General features: G+C 44.3%; 1 protein-coding gene and 1 non-coding gene across 5 annotated transcripts in view; one reads left to right on the top strand and one right to left on the bottom strand.

Moving 5' to 3' along the window:
• Positions 1-12529, top strand: part of LOC118360076 (potassium voltage-gated channel subfamily C member 1-like) — a 37394-nt gene that overhangs the window by 1800 nt on the left and 23065 nt on the right. The gene's annotated exons all lie outside the window — the stretch shown is intronic.
• trnag-ccc (transfer RNA glycine (anticodon CCC)) lies at positions 11370-11439 on the bottom strand. The gene has a single exon. It is a non-coding gene; the product is annotated as a tRNA-Gly (tRNA).

The following is a 12529-nucleotide window of genomic DNA, read 5'->3' as shown; positions in this document are numbered from 1 at the left end:
CCAGGATGTGTGGGGGAGTTAACAAGACATGCACTTCGCTCTTTCCTAGGCTGGAACAGAATGGTGATCAAGAAGATTAATATTTGTGATGGTCAATTGCCTGTTTGGAGCTGTCCATGTTCTGTAGGCTTGTAGTTGTATTTAGAACCTAATTATTAGCTTTGCCTGACCTTTCTGTCTCTTCTCCTTGTAATTGAACTTAGCTTTAAACAACAACACCTATCACACCTGGTATTCCCATTCCCAATTCATTTTAGTTTCACTTGAAAACAATTCAAAAGTAGTCTCTTACTGACCCTACATGATCCTGGCCCACTGACCGGAGACAGCTGTAAGGGGATGCAGGGATCAGAAATCTATCCTCCCCGAGCTCAGCACAGGATACAACATGTTAGAGTATAACATCTTCAGAATGTATATAATCAATCAACTGGTCAATCAATCAATATGCATTATGCAGCATATATGTTATGTTTTTGTTAGTTATTGTTCCCCTTGCTGTTCCTCAGAGACTGAGCAGTTTGCAAATGACGTAAGTGCAAGCAATAGCCTCTGCTTTGGTTCTGTCAATTTCTATAAATCTTTAGATCAATGTGTATAAGTGCATCTGCTTACTCGTTTAGACTGGAGCATACTGGCTTGACTCCATCTTTTGCACCTCTCATTTCTCCTGAGGGGCAGTGATTACAATAGTGCAGGGTTGAGTAACAGTATAGTCTACCCTCTCTCTTCCACAAGTTATAAGTCTATTGTCTACACTCTGGTTCTCTCATATAGCCTCCTTTACATTTTCTCACTCTCTTTACCTGTTTCTCATTCTCAGTCTTTCATTGTGACAGTAAATCGTTGAGTTACTATGAATGACCATGTACTGGTGCCTTAGCAACTGGCGATCACTTGAACCATAGAGACCATGCAGTGTACACAGACACACCATAGGGCCTTCACAGATCATTGTGAGAGCAAAACGTGAAGCTCCAGTTGTAGGATCTTAATTTGATCACTTATGTTGCTGCGAATGCACCGCAGGAAATGCAGTTGAGCTTTGTGATTTACATAAATTCACTGAAAACCCACACTAACACACAGTTACATTAACAGTATTGCACTTTTCATGTAGCCTAAATTTGGTCAGCTAATAGCCTAACGACCGATCAAGCAACATTATGGAGTAAACGTTTAAATCCTGTTGCAGCAAGATTGTTTTGTTGTGACAATCCCGCTGTACTGATCAATTATGTGAGATGAACTAGCCAGGGAGTCGATTACTTGTTATTAAATCCTCATTAGGCCCAGTTTTGGTCAGCAGGGGCAAACGTAACACTGATCTCAGAGGAAAAACATGTTGACCGTCTGTCCTTATCTTTTGCTCCAGTAACGTTGGTTTCCTCCTATGTAAATAATATATATAGAAGGAAGAAAGGAAAGAAAGAATCACATTTTTATATGCCCTTTGTTGGTGCTGGGTGACAAGGAGGACCTCATTATCACCTTTCTTAATAAACACCCAACCTCACCTGGGTGACAAGGTGGACCTCATTATCACCTTTCTTAATAAAGTCCCAATCTCACCTGGGTGACAAGGAGGGCCTCATTATCACCTTTCTTAATAAACACCCAACCTCACCTCTGCCACCTCATACACCCTCCTGCCCTGCTGGCGGACATGCTGCGCTTCCACTCTATATTCCACTCGAAATGCAGAATTAATACCTAGGTATTACATGGTGATTAATGCAGTGGTGATGTAAGTAAATGCAGTCACATACAGTACCTGTGTATGTGAAGCAGGTGTAGCTTGTATAACTGATGTCTGTGTAGTGGTACTCATGTTGCTTTCAGACATGGCTCACATACTCCCAGTGAACACTATATGAATTTTTTTATTTAACTAGTCAAGTCAGTTAAGAACAAATTCTTATTTACAGTAACAACCTAGGAACAGTGGGTTAACTGCCTTGTTCAGAATGACAGATGTTTACCATGTCAGCTTGGGGATTCAATCTAGCAACCTTTTGGTTACTGGGCCAACGCTCTAACCACTTGGCAACCTGCCGCCCCATGAAATTGACATTACATTTACATTTACATTTAAGTCATTTAGCAGACGCTCTTATCCAGAGCGACTTACAAATTGGTGCATTCACCTTATGACATCCAGTGGAACAGCCACTTTACAATAGTGCATCTAAATCTTTTAAGGGGGGTGAGAAGGATTACTTTATCCTATCCTAGGTATTCCTTAAAGAGGTGGGGTTTCAGGTGTCTCCGGAAGGTGGTGATTGACTCCGCTGTCCTGGCGTCGTGGGGAGTTTGTTCCACCATTGGGGGCCAGAGCAGCGAACAGTTTTGACTGGGCTGAGCGGGAACTGTACTTCCTCAGTGGTAGGGAGGCGAGCAGGCCAGAGGTGGATGAACGCAGTGCCCTTGTTTGGGTGTAGGGCCTGATCAGAGCCTGGAGGTACTGAGGTGCCGTTCCCCTCACAGCTCCGTAGGCAAGCACCATGGTCTTGTAGCGGATGCGAGCTTCAACTGTAAGCCAGTGGAGAGAGCGGAGGAGCAGGGTGACGTGAGAGAACTTGGGAAGGTTGAACACCAGACGGGCTGCAGCGTTCTGGATGAGTTGTAGGGGTTTAATGGCACAGGCAGGGAGCCCAGCCAACAGCGAGTTGCAGTAATCCAGACGGGAGATGACAAGTGCCTGGATTAGGACCTGCGCAGCTTCCTGTGTGAGGCAGGGTCGTACTCTGCGGATGTTGTAGAGCATGAACCTACAGGAACGGGCCACCGCCTTGATGTTAGTTGAGAACGACAGGGTGTTGTCCAGGATCACGCCCAGGTTCTTAGCGCTCTGGGAGGAGGACACAATGGAGTTGTCAACCGTGATGGCGAGATCATGGAACGGGCAGTCCTTCCCCGGGAGGAAGAGCAGCTCCGTCTTGCCGAGGTTCAGCTTGAGGTGGTGATCCGTCATCCACACTGATATGTCTTCCAGACATGCAGAGATGTGATTCGCCACCTGGTCATCAGAAGGGGGAAAGGAGAAGATTAATTGTGTGTCGTCTGCATAGCAATGATAGGAGAGACCATGTGAGGTTATGACAGAGCCAAGTGACTTGGTGTATAGCGAGAATAGGAGAGGGCCTAGAACAGAGCCCTGGGGGACACCAGTGGTGAGAGCGCGTGGTGAGGAGACAGATTCTCGCCACGCCACCTGGTAGGAGCGACCTGTCAGGTAGGACGCAATCCAAGCGTGGGCCGCGCCGGAGATGCCCAACTCGGAGAGGGTGGAGAGGAGGATCTGATGGTTCACAGTATCGAAGGCAGCCGATAGGTCTAGAAGGATGAGAGCAGAGGAGAGAGAGTTAGCTTTAGCAGTGCGGAGCGCCTCCGTGATACAGAGAAGAGCAGTCTCAGTTGAATGACTAGTCTTGAAACCTGACTGATTTGGATCAAGAAGGTCATTCTGAGAGAGATAGCGGGAGAGCTGGCCAAGGACGGCACGTTCAAGAGTTTTGGAGAGAAAAGAAAGAAGGGATACTGGTCTGTAGTTGTTGACATCGGAGGGATCGAGTGTAGGTTTTTTCAGAAGGGGTGCAACTCTCGCTCTCTTGAAGACGGAAGGGACGTAGCCAGCGGTCAGGGATGAGTTGATGAGCGAGGTGAGGTAAGGGAGAAGGTCTCCGGAAATGGTCTGGAGAAGAGAGGAGGGGATAGGGTCAAGCGGGCAGGTTGTTGGGCGGCCAGCTGTCACAAGACGCAAGATTTCATCTGGAGAGAGAGGGGAGAAAGAGGTCAGAGCACAGGGTAGGGCAGTGTGAGCAGAACCAGCGGTGTCGTTTGACTTAGCAAACGAGGATCGGATGTCGTCGACCTTCTTTTCAAAATGGTTGACGAAGTCATCTGCAGAGAGGGAGGAGGGGGGGGGAGGGGGAGGAGGATTCAGGAGGGAGGAGAAGGTGGCAAAGAGCTTCCTAGGGTTAGAGGCAGATGCTTGGAATTTAGAGTGGTAGAAAGTGGCTTTAGCAGCAGAGACAGAGGAGGAAAATGTAGAGAGGAGGGAGTGAAAGGATGCCAGGTCCGCAGGGGGCAAGTTTTCCTCCATTTCCGCTCGGCTGCCCGGAGCCTTGTTCTGTGAGCTCGCAATGAGTCGTCGAGCCACGGAGCGGGAGGGGAGGACCGAGCCGGCCTGGAGGATAGGGGACATAGAGAGTCAAAGGATGCAGAAAGGCAGGAGAGGAGGGTTGAGGAGGCAGAATCAGGAGATAGGTTGGAGAAGGTTTGAGCAGAGGGAAGAGAGGATAGGATGGAAGAGGAGAGAGTAGCGGGGGAGAGAGAGCGAAGGTTGGGACGGCGCGATACTATCCGAGTAGGGGCAGTGTGGGAAGTGTTGGATGAGAGCGAGAGGGAAAAGGATACAAGGTAGTGGTCGGAGACTTGGAGGGGAGTTGCAATGAGGTTAGTGGAAGAACAGCACCTAGTAAAGATGAGGTCGAGCGTATTGCCTGCCTTGTGAGTAGGGGGGGAAGGTGAGAGGGTGAGGTCAAAAGAGGAGAGGAGTGGAAAGAAGGAGGCAGAGAGGAATGAGTCAAAGGTAGACGTGGGGAGGTTAAAGTCGCCCAGAACTGTGAGAGGTGAGCCGTCCTCAGGAAAGGAGCTTATCAAGGCATCAAGCTGATGAACTCTCCGAGGGGACCTGGAGGGCGATAAATGATAAGGATGTTAAGCTTGAAAGGGCTGGTAACTGTGACAGCATGAAATTCAAAGGAGGCGATAGACAGATGGGTAAGGGGAGAAAGAGAGAATGACCACTTGGGAGAGATGAGGATCCCGGTGCCACCACCCCGCTGACCAGAAGCTCTCGGGGTGTGCGAGAACACGTGGGCGGACGAAGAGAGAGCAGTAGGAGTAGCAGTGTTATCTGTGGTGATCCATGTTTCCGTCAGTGCCAAGAAGTCGAGGGACTGGAGGGAGGCATAGGCTGAGATGAACTCTGCCTTGTTGGCCGCAGATCGGCAGTTCCAGAGGCTACCAGAGACCTGGAACTCCACGTGGGTCGTGCGCGCTGGGACCACCAGATTAGGGTGGCCGCGGCCACGCGGTGTGGAGCGTTTGTATGGTCTGTGCAGAGAGGAGAGAACAGGGATAGACAGACACATAGTTGACAGGCTACAGAAGAGGCTACGCTAATGCAAGGAGATTGGAATGACAAGTGGACTACACGTCTCGAATGTTCAGAAAGTTAAGCTTACGTAGCAAGAATCTTATTGACTAAAATGATTAAAATGATACAGTACTGCTGAAGTAGGCTAGCTGGCAGTGGCTGCGTTGTTGACTTTGTAGGCTAGCTGGCAGTGGCTGCGTTGTTGACACTACACTAATCAAGTCGTTCCGTTGAGTGTAATAGTTTCTACAGTGCTGCTATTCGGGGGCTAGCTGGCTAGCTAGCAGTGTTGATTACGTTACGTTGCGTTAAAAGAACGACAATAGCTGGCTAGCTAACCTAGAAAATCGCTCTAGACTACACAATTATATTTGATACACAGACGGCTATGTAGCTAGCTATGTAGCTAGCTACGATCAAACAAATCAAACCGTTGTGCTGTAATGAAATGAAATGAAAATGTGATACTACCTGTGGAGCGAAGCGGAATGCGACCGGGTTGTTGAGTGCGGAAGTTCTATTCAGTAGACGTTGGCTAGCTGTTGGCTAGCTAGCAGTGTCTCCTACGTTAAGGACGACAAATAGCTGGCTAGCTAACCTCGGTAAATTAAGATAATCACTCTAAGACTACACGCTCTAAACTACACAATTATCTTGGATACGAAGACAGCAAAGACAACTATGTAGCTAGCTAACACTACACTAATCAAGTCGTTCAGTTGAGTGTAATAGTTTCTACAGTGCTGCTATTCGGTAGACGGTGGACGTTTGCTAGCTGGGTAGCTGCTGGTCAGATAGCAGTGTAGACTACGTTAGGACGACGAAATACGAAGTTGCAATAGAAGTGCTGACTGTTTCACTTTGTTGTCCTCTTTCTTTTCCTTTTTCTTCTGTCCTTCTTTTGTCTTCCTTTCTTCTGTTAACAAGATATTTTTTGTTGTTATTCTTTGTAAGCTAGCTAGCTTCTTCCAGGAGAGTCCCTAGCAACTGCTTAGCAACAAGTAAACAATTCTGCTAGCAATTCAGCTAGCTAAGATAACTGTACAATTTTATGAATAAATACTTTTTCAAAAGCCTGTCTTTTTTGGTTTGTTCCTTGTTTTGTCCTCTATTGAGTCTTGCAGTTTTCTCTTGATTTTTTCGATGTACTTCACTCTAAAAAAACATTTAAATCTCAATATATACAGGAGCTCATTATTCAGCAGCTGCTCAATTTAGAACTCCGGAACAGACTTTGACCTGCCTTTAGTATGGAATGCAATCTAAGGGAACTTAGACTGACCATAATTCAGACACGTGGCTACAACTACTAGTCTTCCTACTTATGAAAGGGGTCATTGAGGCATCTTGTGCCCTTGGACTGTTGATGACTTGGCCCTTACTGCCTGGATTTGCAAGAGGGCAAGTCGTTAGATTAGTTTAGTGATCAATCTAATTGCTGCTCATGTAAGGATGTAAATAAGTACTGAAGTAAAATGTGTTTAAATGGTGAGGATGATGAGAAATTACTTTGTGCAGCTGGGAGAGAAGGAAGTGCATGACTGAATGCAGTTTGGTGGGGTTTTGGGACAGGTAGGGTAGATGTGGGTTTGTTCAGGTTAGAAGTGGAAGAGGGAGCTGCTGGATGGGAATGGGTAGGAGGTTTCTTTTCACTCAGCCATGGCTGTGGGTTGTAATGTATCACTCCACGTCACATAAGAAACACAGCAGTGAGTTTATGTGGAGGGAGAGCTTTGAAATCAATATCATGCTTTTAAAGTGGCCGTGTCAGCTTTAACGTGAGGAGCCTACTGACCATACAGACACCCTGCCAGCTACCACGACCTTCAGCTATCTGGGAGGAAACTGCTCTTGAGTTTAGAAGGAGATCCACTCTACTTAAAATGAGTGAGAAAAGTGCACCTACATGGAAAGTAGCTATACGTCTACGTAATCACACTAGAGAGACAGTGTGGCTGGGACAGTGTGGCTGTCAGCTTCTAACCAACACAGAGTGAGTAACAGATCCATGCTGAACTGAACATAGCAAGACTGGTTGCTCCTTTGGGGGCTGGAGAGATTAGCAGAAGCAGAGTTGGGCACAGACCCTGGTAATTAATGGAGAGAGGGAGGCATCCTATTACACTAAAGACATGCTGCATGGCTAACCTTGCCACACTTTAACAGGAAGTCATCTAGGTTTTAAGGAGATCCACACAGAGACTGATTCGTCTGGAGGGCTGGGGCCTAGATAGATGGACATATTGTTTTATCAAACAACACCAGCTCTTAGTCTATCATGTGGCATGCTGTAGTACATTGAGGTTCACATGTGTAACTGTATGAACACACATCATGCACATGTAGGGGAGCATGTGCATGATACACATCGACACAGTCCAACTCCAATAGGGAAATGCACAAACCAATCAAAAGCTGGTCACTGAGATATCTAACGCAGCTCTTTCTCCCAAAAGAAGTGGAGCAGGACACCCCTTAAAAAGCACTGGGGCTTGTCCCTGCGCTCCTGTATAATTAATATCCCATGCAGAGAGGAATGAGGCACCCAGCTAAAAGCACTCAAACAGGGGCAAATATAGAATACAGGGCTCTCACGCCACCATTACACTGCCAAACAGAGAGGAAAGTTACACTCACTTGTTCTGCCTTCATATACAAGATAACACTGGCTTCAACAACCTTTACTCTGAACTTGGCCCCCCCAATTCATCTGACAAATCCTAAACACCAAAACGATTTGATCTTCATGACCTGCAAAACCACAAGATGTTCTGTCTTTCCAGTTTCGGCCTGAATGGTCTGGCATGGTGAGGGAGTGTTTATTCAGTTTATTCATCACTTTTGTCCATTAGCTATACATGCTGGCATAGCCATTACCTCAGCCAGACCATACCATCTGACATGAGGGTGTCACTCAGATTTATCCCACTGAAGATATAACCCATATAAGACAGTTTTTTAAAATGTTGAGCCCTCCCTGTTGACATACTTGCTCTACCAGTTTTCACAGAAAACACTATTGTGTGGCTCTCAAATATCACTATGATTATTGAATGAAATACATGTCTTTCAATGGCTTAGTCTCTAAAACTACAGTGATTTAGCTACGTTTTGATTGAGATTGTTTTTCATTTGAATGTTAAGTGTTAACTGAATGTGTTTCTTGCTCTGTGCTAATTGGTGGACCAGTCATGGACAGAGACATTAGGGACAGCAGGCAGGGTGGTTATTATGGGCGTGAATGTGACTAGAGGCTTTTCAACAGATCGTCATGTTTCTATCTGACATTAGGCTTATTACGTCAGAATTCCCTCCGATTCATCTGATGTTTATTCACATGTTCATATATGTATTTATATTAAGTTTGTGTATGACTTACAAAAATATGATTTAGTATGACAAATATGAAATAACCAAGTTAGCCACACAGGACACTGTACAGCAGGATGCAACGACCACAACAATATCACAGGGCATGTTTGTGGACAATAACATACACCTACTGTATGTTGTCACTTGCTATTGGTATGTGTGGCCAAGGTGATTACTGATGGATATAGGCCTGTCTGCTCCACTGGCTTCCAGTCAAAGCTCGTATACACTAGAAGACCATGGTACTTGCCTACAGAGCAGCAAGAGGAACTGCCCTTCCCTACCTTCAGGCTATGCTCAAAACCTACACCACAACCCGAGCCCTCCGTTCTGCCACCTCAGGTCTCTTAGCCCTCCTACCCCTACAGGAGGGCAGCTCCCGCTCATCTCAGTCCAAGCGCTTCTCTGTCCTGGAACACCAATGGTGTAACCAGATTCCCCCTGAAGCCAGGACAGCATAGTCCCTGCCCATCTTCCAACAACATCTAAAAACCTACTTCTTCAAAGAGTATTTTAAATAATCCCACATTACCCCCCCTCACCTCGCCCCATTTAAAAAATGAAAAAGGATTTTGTGATCTAACTCTTGCACTTGATTTTCCCCTCTTACTAGCTCTGACTTTGCTGTTAGCTACTTCATTGTGGAATAATCTACTTACTCTGACTATCTTAAGATGAATGCTCTAACTGTAAGTCGCTCTGGATAAGAGCTTCTGCAAAAGGACTAAAATGTAAGTGTTTTGTGTGAGTGGTGCGGGCAGCAGTGATGATGAGGAATGGCACACTGGCACTGAGCACGGGGACCACTGACACACATGGCCTAGGCAAATGTTTTGCGTGTCTGTTGCTGGGGGAGTCCATTATCAGAGAGAGCAGGCATTAAACCCAGGCCATGGGATAGCATGATGATGCACTGACCACGGTTTCCTTAAAATGCTCACTTATTGCTATCCCAACCACTTCAGCCAAGTGTCTGAGTCCTTCAGTATCTCATAATTTACTAGGGTGTTTATCTGCCTACATATATTGTCAAGCATGTTATAGTATGTTATGCCTCTGTGCTTGAGTCTCAGTAATCATAAGGGCTCTTGAGCTAAGTTAGTATACATCATTCAAGAATCATTCTCTATCATTTCTGTCCCCTCGTCAGAATAGAGGCTTTCATAGTCGATGTGAGTAATTTACCCAAGGTAAGGCATTAGAACAGTTGGAACAGAGCCACATTATGTGTTGGCACTATCAAGTCACGTTATTTAAAGTGTTTTAGAAAACTTAGAGCCAAAACTAGTTGATAGACGGTTTTAGTAAAGGCTTTGCCTTTGATATTTGAATATGGCTGGCTTGAAGAAGATATAGTCAAGATGTGCAATTTCTCATTATTCTTCTTCCTATAGTTTCAGATGACCCAATCTGTTGTGGTTTGTGTATGAATGGATTTGTTTAGTTCATTATAGTGCTGTAAATGCTACATATACATTCTCTCTTTTCGATGTGCACAGTAATAGAGGAAATCAGTTAAGTGGGAACGCCTGTTTCATAGCAATAACCTTTTCATGTTTTATCTCCCATCAGAGACTGCAGCAGGTGAGTGGAACAGGGAGGGAGGTGGTGGTGGAGCTCTGAGCTAACTCAGCATTCTGAGGCATCACACAGCTTCGGCAGCACATGTTCTGTCTCTACTGTCTCTACTGTCTCTACTGTCTCTACTGGCTCTCTCAGATCATACTCTGACAGGGTAATCTAATTACAACCTAAAACTAAAAACAGCCAGCAAGCATTTCAACCTTGGATGCATACCATGGTTACCAATGGCTGTTACTGGGCTAACAAACGTCTTCCAAACAAATGCTCAATCAATCAGTTCAATATGACTTCCATTTTACAGTATAAAGGATCTGGTGTAGGCTATTTGTTGATTTGTTGGAGAGAAAACCAATATAGTCGTTTTTACATTTGCATAACCTTGTAACTATATGTGTATGTTATATGAATTTTGTTTCTGGACTTGACTGTCTGTATAGCATTAGTTTCATTCATTGGCGATATAATATCATTTTTTATCAATGAAAGCCACTTATGATATTAGCCGCTGATTAAAATGTTTTTATTACCTTTATTGTAGTTAACAGGGAGTCATGCTGAGACCAAAGTCTTTTTCACAGATGAGCCCTGAATACACATCAATACACATCAAACACATCAATAATCACATCAATATTCACATCGATATTCACATCAATATTCACATCGATATAGCAAACGCAAAACACATACAGGATGTTACGGGAGGGGCTGAGCCAGCTGTGAATGAGGCCTTAGCTGTTTATGTTGTCGGTAGTTACATTGGAATGTCTCTATTTATTGACACAGCTTTTAAACTGTCAGTCAAGGCCCTTCTAGAACTGCAAGGGAGTTCACACAAAGGCTAAGCATCTCATGTACTAAAACGTAGATGGACAATTATTAGGCAAGGCCTGTAACTTGATCCCTACACGGTAAAAATAATGCATGTTGTTTTTAAGGTCATTTACTGGGAGCCAGTTACCTGTAAGTTACTGAAGGAAACAGTATGTTACATACAGTATACTATGTTACAGCAGTTGTTTTAACCCCACGGAGACAGTCCTTGATTCACAGTATGTTACATACAGTATACTATGTTACAGCAGTTGTTTTAACCCCACGGAGACAGTCCTTGATTCACAGAAAACAACACTATCCACCCTCATCATGTGAAAAGGTCCCCAGGGTTCTAATTTAACATATTTTGCAGACACTCTTATCCAGAATGACTTACAGTAGTGAGTGCATTCAGTTTCATATTTGTTCATACTGTTCCCCCATGGGAATCAAACCCACAACCCTGGCATTGGGAGTGCCATGCTCTACCAACTGAGCCACACAGCACCTCACACATTTTCTCTCTCATGCAGATTCATGCCTAATAACATTTACGAACAAACTCAAACAAACACACTTTACATGAAACAAATACATTATATATACAAAAGTATTTATCTAAAATTACACACACTGCATGTAATACACACTCATAAACAGGCAATGCAAATACATTGTCACAAACGCATACAGTAAGCCCAGAGAAAGGCAGATGGATGGAGGGAAAGTTACATAAGAGAACGTGACATGCTTTCATCTCTAGGAGGCATGAGTCTAAAAGAGAGAGTGTGGGAGGGGTTGTAGGAGAGAAGGGTCTGGTTGCAGGTTTATTTTGTTTAACATTGACTCAATGCTGTCTCCGAAACTTGCAATGGCACTGTGACTGAAACATCTACAGACATAGGATCTTAATTTGAGGCAGTTTGCTACAGCAGGAAAATAATCTTACAGCTATAGGAAATCTGTATTAATATGTGGATTATAACTAATGGACATTTTTTGTAGGGGTTGATACATTTTTCATGAGGGCAAATCAAGTCTGAAATACCAAACTTTAGAAGCCTTTTCAAAAACACTACAAGTTTGCATTTCAGCAACAAAAAAAAGTGATCAAATTAAGATCCTACATCTGTAACTTACTTCAAACATTTCCTAATTAAGCATTTGATATACTTGACATGTGCACGCATTCTGTGGCACACTCTACTTTGCAGCCTTTTAACTTAATTACATTGTGTATTCACTATCTCAATGCATCCTCTCAAACAAACGACATGCTTGCGATGTTGTTGGTATTGTTAGATATTACTGCACTGTTGGAGCTAGGAACACAAGCATTCTGCTACACCTGCAAGAAACATCTGCTAAATATGTGTATGTGACCAATGCAATTTGCAGAGTAGAACCCTCAGCAAAATCCAAATATCTCCAAATATTTTGTGCTCAATATCATTGACTTAATTCCATATGGAATGTTAATATCCATGCAGTATTCTGCTCAGTGGTTGTGTCCTTAAACTAGCAGGTACAGCACACTCAGACTTACATACAGTATTTATTATGGTCACATTTCTATCTTTATTCATCTGTGAC

The sequence above is a fragment of the Oncorhynchus keta genome, chromosome 2, assembly GCF_023373465.1.
Source record: "Oncorhynchus keta strain PuntledgeMale-10-30-2019 chromosome 2, Oket_V2, whole genome shotgun sequence".
Classification (NCBI taxonomy): Eukaryota; Metazoa; Chordata; class Actinopteri; order Salmoniformes; family Salmonidae; genus Oncorhynchus; species Oncorhynchus keta.
The sequence above is the reverse complement of the archived record's forward strand: the minus strand, read 5'-3'. Positions and strand labels throughout refer to the sequence as shown.